The 10,038-nt window shown below is 42.3% G+C and overlaps 1 long non-coding RNA gene across 1 annotated transcript; it reads right to left on the bottom strand.

Moving 5' to 3' along the window:
• Positions 1-4,265: 4,265 nt before the first annotated feature.
• On the bottom strand, positions 4,266-5,663 carry LOC112543664 (uncharacterized). Its single transcript, XR_003086876.3, has 3 exons — positions 5,519-5,663; positions 4,973-5,045; positions 4,266-4,739 (listed from the first exon to the last, which is right to left on the bottom strand). It is a non-coding gene; the product is annotated as an uncharacterized LOC112543664 (long non-coding RNA).
• Between the last annotated feature and the right edge of the window lie 4,375 nt (positions 5,664-10,038).

Below are 10,038 nucleotides of genomic sequence, written 5' to 3'. Positions count from 1 at the left end.
CGGCATTTGCATTAACATGGCTGCCGCTTTTTTCCGGCTTGTAGATAAGCCGGAGAAAAGCGCCAGTTTGGACGCGATCCTCCGGAAAATAAGCTCTTTTCCAGAGGATCTCTTATTCCTACTTTCAAGGAATAAGAAATCCTCCGGAAAAGAGCTTATTTTCCGGAGGATCGCATCCAGACTGGCGCTTTTCTCCGGCTTATCTACAAGCCGGAAAAAAGCGGCAGCCATGTTACTGCAAATGCCGCGGGGGATATTTAAATCCCCGCGGATTTGCCTATTCCAAAGTGCTACATTAGCATCCCTATTACGGAATAGGGGCCAATGTAGACACAGCCGTAATGTCTTTATTCATACCTTTTGATGGCTCCCAAACTTAAATGAAGTTAAGTTCCAACACTTCCCAGTATTTGGCTTGTGGTATTGGCCTGAAACAGTGCAGGATCTTTTTTGTAGCACACAGCATGGAACATGAAGGGAGAAGCACAGGTTACAGAAGAGGTGCCAGGAAATCAGTCTGTGCAGTCCTGGTTTGCATGCTGGTTTGCAGCTGAAGTAACTCCATAAATAGTTGTTTTAAGGAGCCAGTTTAGTTTTACACATCTGGAGTCCATTCATGGTATTACCCGGCATACCATACCTGACAGATGGTGGCAATGCTTCCTGAGAAAATAAGAGCCACTAAGGAAATGTGCAGACCAAAGAGTCTGAAGGGAATTCGGCAATTTATAGGGATGGCCAGTTCTACACATATTTAACAGGAACCTATGAACAGTTAATAGACAATAATGTACTGTGAGATGGCCCAGGGACCAAAGAACAGGTATTTGAAAGAAAAAAGAAAATCATAATGTGAGACTCCAGCTCTAAACTGCAGATCAGATAGAATTATCCTTTGGGGTACCTCTAGACAGTGGTGCTATTTCAGAACATTTCTGGTATCCTGAAATAGTGTTTTCTGCATCTTGACAGTGCCCATTATTTCAAATTGTCTTTCAAAATAACGGATGCGCTATTCTGACGCCACTGTAAGCCTCACTTTATGAGAATTAAGGGACTTTCGGAATAGCTCTCCATTTCAAAATTAACTCTGAAAATAAGGGGCAGAACGGCTCTTGCGCAAGAGGGGTTTTTGCGCAAGAAGGAGCAGTGTAGACTGCTCCTTCTTGCGCAAAAGCCCCTTGCACAAATTGGCGGCTCATTAAGTATGCAAATGAGGCACAGCAATATTCATCACGGCACCTCATTTGCATATGCTCATGCGCAAGACTAGCCAGTGTAGGCATATCTGTTTTGGATGTGGATTAGGTTGCTTGTAATCCCAAGGAATGTGAGAGAACGGGCTATAGGGGCTGATATGTCCAGTACAGTGGGGGTTTGAGTCACCGACAGGTACTGTGGTTCCCGTTCCAGTACTCTTGTCCTTCACTTTCCATCCCCTATAATGGCATTTATAAGAAACGAATAAGCGTGCCTGCTGATTACAAGATGCCTATAATAATTATTGCTTTCTTTGTGGTTTAGTATTCCCATTCCCATTTCTGAACCATCCTTCCTCACTCAGGTCTTTGATTTCCTGCCTTTGTTTTCATTTTCCCAGGGGATTTCACCAGCTGTGCTGACTACTTGCCTCTTTGGCATTCTTTCCTGTCTTCCTGTCCATTAGTGACTCTCATAGCTCTAACCATTCTATTTTCTCTTTTACACAACTCTCCTATCTCATTCCTTGTTCTTTTGTTATCTCACCATGTCCAACATTGACCAAACTCTCCTGATTATTGACCAAACTCTCCTGAATGTCAGCCCTCAGAAATTGACCATGTGGCAACTTTGTCTTGCTGTTGTATGCAGTGCTATTGTAGCAGTGTTGATCCCAGGATATTATAAAGACAAGGCACAAGGGGTAATAGCTTTTATTGGATCAATTTTTGTAGGTGAGAGACACTTACACAAAACTGTTCTGACACCTTGCGTTAGTCTCCCTGGCCTGAAGAAGAGCTCGGTGTAAGTTTGCTAGCTTGTTTCTCTTATCAACAGAAATTGGTCCAATGAAAGTTATCACTTTACCCAACTTGTGTGTCTAATATTTTCTCTCTCATTTCAGTCCCTAAAGAGTTTCCAGACTAATTTCCTCTCAATATTTTCTGCCATAGTGGGGTGGTGAAAGCTCACAGACCATTTCAAATATCAGAGCCTTGTAGTTAGAGAAGGAGAGACCCAGAAGGTTATCCTGTTCATATCCCTGTCAATCCTGGATGCCTCCCTGAAGTGTATCTTCAGAAGTTTTGTCTAGTTCATTTTAAATGATTTTCATAATGGAACTTCCACCACCTCCTTTGTGAGACCATTCCATTAACGAAAGGGATTAATGTTTGTGGGAAAATGTATAGTCATGCTGTAAGCTACAAGTACAGGACTGCCTGACTATGAGTTTATATTCCATTAATATGGAACAGTGAGGCCCTCAACCACTTTCCAAAATTTGGAGTGGCCCCCCATCAAAAATTATTGCCTACCCCTGCCCTAGCACCACAGGGAGATGGGAGTGCATGTCTCCAGCTTTCCTAGCCCTGGAGGATGGGGAGACAAGAGCTCAGGGATAGCAACATTCTGCCCCTAGAATGCCTAAAGTATTTCTCGTTCATGCTCTGATCTCTGGATTGTGGACTTACACTAAAAGGAGCATTCACATCAACGGACCGAGAACCTTCCAAACTTTTCAGACTTCAGAGATTTTAAAAGCCAGCAGTTGATTCACTCGCTGCTTCAAACCTCATACAAGACCTTTGCAATGAGTACACATTTTTGTTTTCCAGGACTATTTTAATGCTCTCCTCTTTCTTTTCTCTTATAAATAAACCTTTTTGATATTAGATACAAAAGGACTGTCAACTATGTGACTGAAGCGTCAGAGAGGTAGCCGAGTTAGTCTGTAATAGGAAAAAGTTTAAAAACAACAAATAGTCTAAGAGAACCTTAAAGACTAACAAAACATGGAGATGGTATCATGAGCTTTCATGGGCACAACCTGAAGAAGTGGGTTGTGTCCACGAAAGTTCATGATACTATCTACATGTTTTGTTAGTCTTTTAGGTGCTACTAGTCTATTTGTTGTTTTTAAGTGTTTAAGTATGTGACTATTGGGTAAGATCGGAGTTCTACATTGACCTGGCTGTGTGGCTGATCTCTTGGGGCTGGAGGAACCCTTTGTCTAATGCAGTTGTTTTTAAGGACACATTCATAATTAAGTCTGATAACTTGGGCTATGTCTAAACTACATTCCTCTGTCGACAGAGGGATGTAAATTAGGCACTTCGAAAGTGCAAATTAAGCCAGGATTTAAATATCCCATGCTTCATTTGCAATATCACGTAATGACGCTCTTTCGAAAAAGCGCTATTTCGAAATTGAAATTGCGGTCTACACGTGGTTCTTTCAAAAATAGAAGCCTTTTTTGAAAGATCCTGTAAACCTCATTTTTTGAGGAGTACAGGATCTTTCAAAAAAGCCTGCCGTTTTTGAAAGAACCGCATCTAGACTGCAGTTTCAATTTCGAAATAGCACTTTTTTGAAAGAGCGTCATTATGTGATTATGCAAATGAAGTGTGGGATATTTAAATCCTGGCTTCATTTGCAATTTTGAAGTGCCCAATTTACATCTCTCTGCCTACAGAGGGATGTAGTCTAGACACAGCCTAAGTGGTGAAAGAAGGGCTGGAATAGCTAAAGAGACTGCATTTTTGACTTCTTGTTAAGTGGATGGTGAGACAAAAGTGGATGGTGAGACACTTATTTTGGGGTGGGCCTGCCCCAATTCTCAACAGTTTGTTCTGATTCTGCTAGTCTCAGCTGTTACCATGGAGGCACAGTGACCGTACCCATTATGACGAAAAGCCTTCCCTTGATGACCCTTGAAATCTTATTAGAATAATGGGACCCTTCCTTCCCTTGGGGCTTGATCAACTTAAATCAGTGAGAAGATGCACCATTGACTTTACTGGAATTTTAATGAGATCCTGCATGTTTGGGACAGTTGAAAGGGTGAACACAGAGTTTATACACCGTGTTTCATTTCAGAATTCAGAGACATTTATTTAACAATGGAGAAACTTTAAGCATTCTACTTTATAATTGAAAGAGAAAAGTAACTTCTATTACCATTAAGCAATAATTATTTTGTTTTCCAATGGAGAATTCAGTAAGATAAACAGCTCACAAATAAATAAGATTCCAGTGCTTCAGGCCAGGCATTTATTGATTCGCAAGGTATTTATCTCTTAGTTCACTCCCAAGTTAAAAAAAAAAAGAAGATAGCAATTATATTAAAAAGTGCTCACTTTTTAATTATTTAAAAGTGCTGTTTCAAACTTTAACAAGATGGTAATTGCTTCAGCAGTTTTTATGGCCCAGTGAAAAGAATTAGCCATGAGGAAGCAAATTGAAATCCTCCCACTCATCTACATAACGTTGGTTTAGTACAGTACATCATTCCAGTTGCACAAGCTGCTTGAGGGAGCTATAGTTTACTTATACACTGTCATGCTAGGGATGTTTCCTTATATCTAGACGGTAATGGGCGCAATGGAAAATCCCAAAATAGAATGTTATTTAGGGAAAGAGAAGCGGCCTCAGAACAGGTTATATATTTGGATAAAATAGGTCACAGACTTGCCAACTGCATTTGTGCTACAGCCAGAATTTCCATTCTGCAGGAAAATGCTGGTAATTCAAAAATTGTTCTGCAAAACATTAAAGGTAAAAATTTGCCACAAAACAAACTTGTTAAAAATAGTTTTGAGTCAATTCAAATGTTTTATTTTGATAAAATCTACTTTTTAAATTTAGAATTTATAATATCAAATCAAACACATTTTGAATCAAAGTCTCTCCAAATGAAAACCTGGAATTTCCATCCAGAAAGGTCAAAACAAAATAATTTTTTTAAATGTTGTCAAAATTGACACATACTCACAGAAAGCTTGGATTTTTTTTTGACAAAATGGCCTTTTTCAATGGACAGCTCTTCTGTTAATATTTGACCAGCCCTAATATGAACAATATAACAATATTTATAAGGTTATTTTTAAATGATGGAGAGAAATTGTTTAGAAGTGCCCTGGGGAGGTTTTGCTAGAAGTAAAAGATGAAGCTAAGAAGCAAACAATATTGATTTTGAATTAGGGAATGTGTTACACTGTGGCAGAGTTTGGCGGTAGAGCTAACATCTGAAGCATTGATAACAACTGGGTGACATTCTATGGCCTGTATTATGGTATATATCAAATGAGATGATCATAGTGGCTCTGCAGAATCTACAAATCTATGACACAGGACTGAACAACAAACACAATCCCTCACTGGGAGGTAAATAGGTGTATGAGCTTAATTGGTCTCTTCCATTTCCTACTTCTGTGATAGTAAGTAGGATACTAAGCTACCATGATGCCAATATAAATAAATAATGCCTAGGAGGCCCAGCGAAGGAGAGGACTCCACTTGTGCTAGGTGCTGTACTCACCCAAAATGAAAAGATAACCCATGCCGCAAAGAATTTGAAGCCTATAAGCTGGATCCTGCTGTTGGATCAGCAGGGCCAATCCCTCTGTCTGTGAGGAAACCTTCTCACAGGGCTGGAGTTTCAGGCCAGAGGCCTTTGATCATAACAGGAGACAAATGGATGCAATGAACAGAGGCAGCACACGGTAACAGTGAGATGATTATGTCACAGCGGTCACCATGTCACGGATTCCATGGTTTCCATAGATTTCTGTGACATTTTCTACTTCAGTCCTGGGGTGGCAGGACAGGCGCTGACAGCCAGTGGCCCCAGCTCTGAGCTGTCATGGGTGGCGGTGGGGAGGGGCACAGCTATGAACGGCTGCAGGTGGCGGGGAAACCACACAGCTCCCAGCCGCTGCTGCTGGCGGATGCTGGATTCCCCCTCGCCTCATCCTCAGCAGAGCTTTCCCCTGTCAGCCCCATTTTGTCTCCGAAATTTTGAGCAAATATAGGGGAACAGACCAGAGTTTTCACTGAACTTTTGTTTATTGCCCGTGACCTATCCATGAAATCACTTAAAATATCCATGGTGAGATCTTAATGCGAATGGCAGCAAATAGTATAATTTATGGTTACTATACAAATTTAATAATTAATTGGTAAGCACCTAGACAATAACAGGGTTATGAGCAATAGCCAGCATTGATTTATCAGGAGCAAATCAAGCTACACAAACCTAATTTCCTTTTTTGACGGCGTTACTGGCCCAAGGGCTAGTGGGAAAGCAGCAAACATGATATATCTTGATTTTTTGTAAAGGGTTTCTGTCACAGTCCTGGATGACATTCTCATAAGCAAGCTAGGGAAATGTGGTCTATATAAAATTACAAGAAGGTGGTTACAAAAGTGGTTTCAAAGGGTAGTTATTAATGGTTTGCTGTCAAACTGAGGAGAATGAATTTAGTGGGGTCTCACCATGATCCGTCCTTGCAAACTGGAGTAAGAGAGTATGCTTATAAAAGTTGCTGCTGACGCCAAGCTGGGGGGAACTGCAAGCCCTTTGGAGCACAGGATGAGAATTCAAAATGACCTTTGCAAACTGGAGAATTGATCTGAATTCATAAGATGAAAATCAATAAAGAGAGGTGCCTCGTGTTTCACTCAGGGAGGAAAAGTCAAATACACACAAGAATATGGGGAGTGGCTCGGCAGGAGTTCTGCTGAAATGGATCAGTGGGTAACAGAGGATCTCAAACTGAAGAATCTACAATGTGACGCCGTTGGAAGAAGGCTAATACACGGGGGTGCTTTAGCAGGAGTGTCATATGTAAGCCAGAGGAAGTAACTGCCCTATTCTATTGACTACTAGTGAAGTCTCAGCTGGAGTACTGTGCTCTTGATACATACTTGAGAGAAGATGTGGATCAATTGGAGAGAGTCCAGAGAAGAGCAACAAAACTCATAACAGGTTTTGAAAGGATGGCCACTGAGGAAAGGTAAAAGAACTGAGGATGTACAGTCTGGGGGAAAATACTTGTGGGAGAGGGACACCTGATAACAATCCATGAATGCGTTAAGGGCTGTTATCAAGAAGATGCTGATCAATTGTTGTCCATGTCCACTGAAGATAGGACAAGAAATAGGATTAATCTGCAGCAAGGGAGATTTCAAGCAGATACTAATTACAAGGATAATTAAGCTTTGGAACAGGCTTCCAAAGGAGGGTGGGAAACCCCCATCATTGAAGTTTGATAAGAACAGCTTGCACAAACCCCTGTCCAGGATGGTTTAGGTTTACTTGGTCCTCCCTCAACATGGGGGGCTAGCCGGATGACTTCTTTAGCTCCCTTCCCACCCAACATTTCTATGATAAGCAGTGGTGTCAGCACACTAGTAGTGTAATTGTTTGGCACTTCAACACATTCTAGCCACTCAGATGCTAGTGGAACTCAGAAATGACTATGTAATGTATTGCTCTTGTACAATAACACTTATCACTTCTGCACGGCTTTGCACTTTTCAAGCTCTGGGTAAAATACAATTTCTCACACCACTTTAGGGCTAAACGATATTATTTTATCCTTGTTTAAAAGAGGGGCATGGGAGACCCAGCAGGGTTTGAAGAAACTGCCCAGTTTCCATTTACAATGGGACTCTTGTTTTACTCCTGGTTTATACTACATAGGAAGATCGAAGTAAGATGCACAACTCCAGCTACATAAATGATGTAGCCAGAGTCCACACAGTAGGAGGTCCCTCCTCCACACAGTGGGAGGTCAATGGGAGTAAATGCTCCCATCAGCTTCCCTTACTCTTTACGAGGAGCAGGAGTACCAGCGCTAATGGGGGCACCGTCTGAGTTTGATGTAGCTGGTCTATACTACATCCACTAAATCGATCCCCGGAAGATTGATCATGGCAACATTGATTATCTGTGTAGTGTAGATGTGCTGTTAGTGTAAGTCAGTGCTACTCAAGGAGAGCCATGACAGCAGAATCAGGCCCTCAGGGAGCTTTGTGTTTTTCACAAATGAGAGAGAGAACACAAAATCTCCCCAAAACATCCCAGAAACAAACCAAACAACCTACTCTGCAGCAGCGATTCCTCTCTCTTCTCTTCTGCCTCACTGGACCTGACTTCATGCTCCAGGTATCAGGCCAGGAACATGTTGTTGTGCTGCTCAGAGTTGATCAAGCTGCCTCCCTCATCATGACAGCAAGACAATCAGACTCCATCCTTCCATTTACTGAGCAGACAGAGCCTAGCACAGTAGGATCTTGCCCTCTCTAGGGGTATGTCTACACTACCCTCCTAGTTCGAACTAGGAGGGTAATGTAGGCATACCGCACTTGCAAATGAAGCCCGGGATTTGAATTTCCCGGGCTTCATTTGCATAAGCGGGGAGCCGCCATTTTTAAATCCCCGCTGGTTCGAACCCCGTGTAGCGCGGCTACACGGGGCTCGAACTAGGTAGTTTGGACTAGGATTCCTATTCCGAACTACCGGTACACCTCGTTCCTCGTTCCTCATTCCACGAGGTGTACCAGTAGTTCGGAATAGGAACCCTAGTCCGAACTACCTAGTTCGAGCCCCGTGTAGCCGCGCTACACGGGGTTCGAACCAGCGGGGTTTTAAAAATGGCGGCTCCTGCTTATGCAAATGAAGCCCAGGAAATTCAAATCCCGGGCTTCATTTGCAAGTGCGGTATGCCTACATTACCCCACTAGTTCGAACTAGCGGGGTAGCGTAGACATACCCTAGGAGACAGTGTGAGGGATCAGAAGCAAAGTGTGTAACTGACTGGTGAGTCTAACTTCACTGTGAACCATCACTTCTGGGAGCATCTGCTCTTCTTTTTGCAGCCAGCCCTGAATGTGGTACTTTCAGTGAGGGCTTCCCTAGGCACTGGGTCACACTGCGTTTGGTACTTGTGTATCTACTGATAACATTTGCAAATGTAACCTCAACATAAATACTCCAACTCCCCTAGAGGAAGCCCTTCTGTTGACATACATCTGTCTACACTGGAAGTCTTGTCAGTATGGATATGTCTACACTACATGCCTCTGCCAACAGAGGCATGTAAAATAGGCTAACCGACATAGTCAATGAAGTGGGGATTTAAATATCCCTGCCTTCATTCAAATAAAAATGGCCGCCACAGCGCTGTGCCGGCTCAGCTGATTGTCGGTACAGTCTGTGAGTCAAGACGCGGATTGGTCGACAAGGGAAGCCGTTGTCGACTGCTCCTGTAAACCTCGTTCCACAAGGCATAAGGGAGCAGTTAACAAAGGCTTCCCCTGTCGACCGATCTGTGTCTTGACTCACGCGCTGTGCTGACAATCAGCTGAGCCAGCACAGCGGCCATTTTTATTTTAATGAAGAGGGGGATATTTAAATCCCCACTTCATTGACTATGTCAGGTAGCCTATTTTACATGCCTCTGTCGGCCAAGGCATGTAGTCTAGACCTACCCTATAAGTTCATCACACCCCCGAGCAAAGTAGTTTACTGTCATAAATTTCTACTGTAAACTACAGCTTTATTTGTGAGGTCTGAGATGAAACCACCCTCCCAGACACATTATTGTAAACTACACTGGAACCAGTTTATCTCTTTCAGAAGAGCAAATAGCCATCTCAGAAATGCAGGGATTAGAACCTGCAACATGAGTGAGTTTAAGCATCTCATACTTGCTGTTAAAGCTATTACTCCATCTCTGAGCTATGCTAAAGTGCTTCATAATTATAGCCCAATTGCACCAAGATGTACATGCCGTACAATTCAGTAGCAGAGAGTTTACAGATATATAGCTGACTATTTGGAACAGGATAATTTACGCTGTTTCTGTCAACAAGGTTTACATTCAGACTATTCCTCTGTCACTGTTTACTAGACCCTCCATGAATTTTCTTGTGCCCTTGCTAACAGTAAACAGATGGATGTTATCATTTCAGAGTTTTTTTTTTCCAGTGGAGCAAAGGAAATTGAGTTTCTCTCAACAAGTTTGCTTCAAATTGAAAATGTGCAGGATAGAT

This window comes from Pelodiscus sinensis, chromosome 6 (genome assembly GCF_052426305.1).
Source record: "Pelodiscus sinensis isolate ZL-2025 chromosome 6, ASM5242630v1, whole genome shotgun sequence".
NCBI classification, from domain to species: Eukaryota; Metazoa; Chordata; order Testudines; family Trionychidae; genus Pelodiscus; species Pelodiscus sinensis.
The sequence above is the reverse complement of the archived record's forward strand: the minus strand, read 5'-3'. Positions and strand labels throughout refer to the sequence as shown.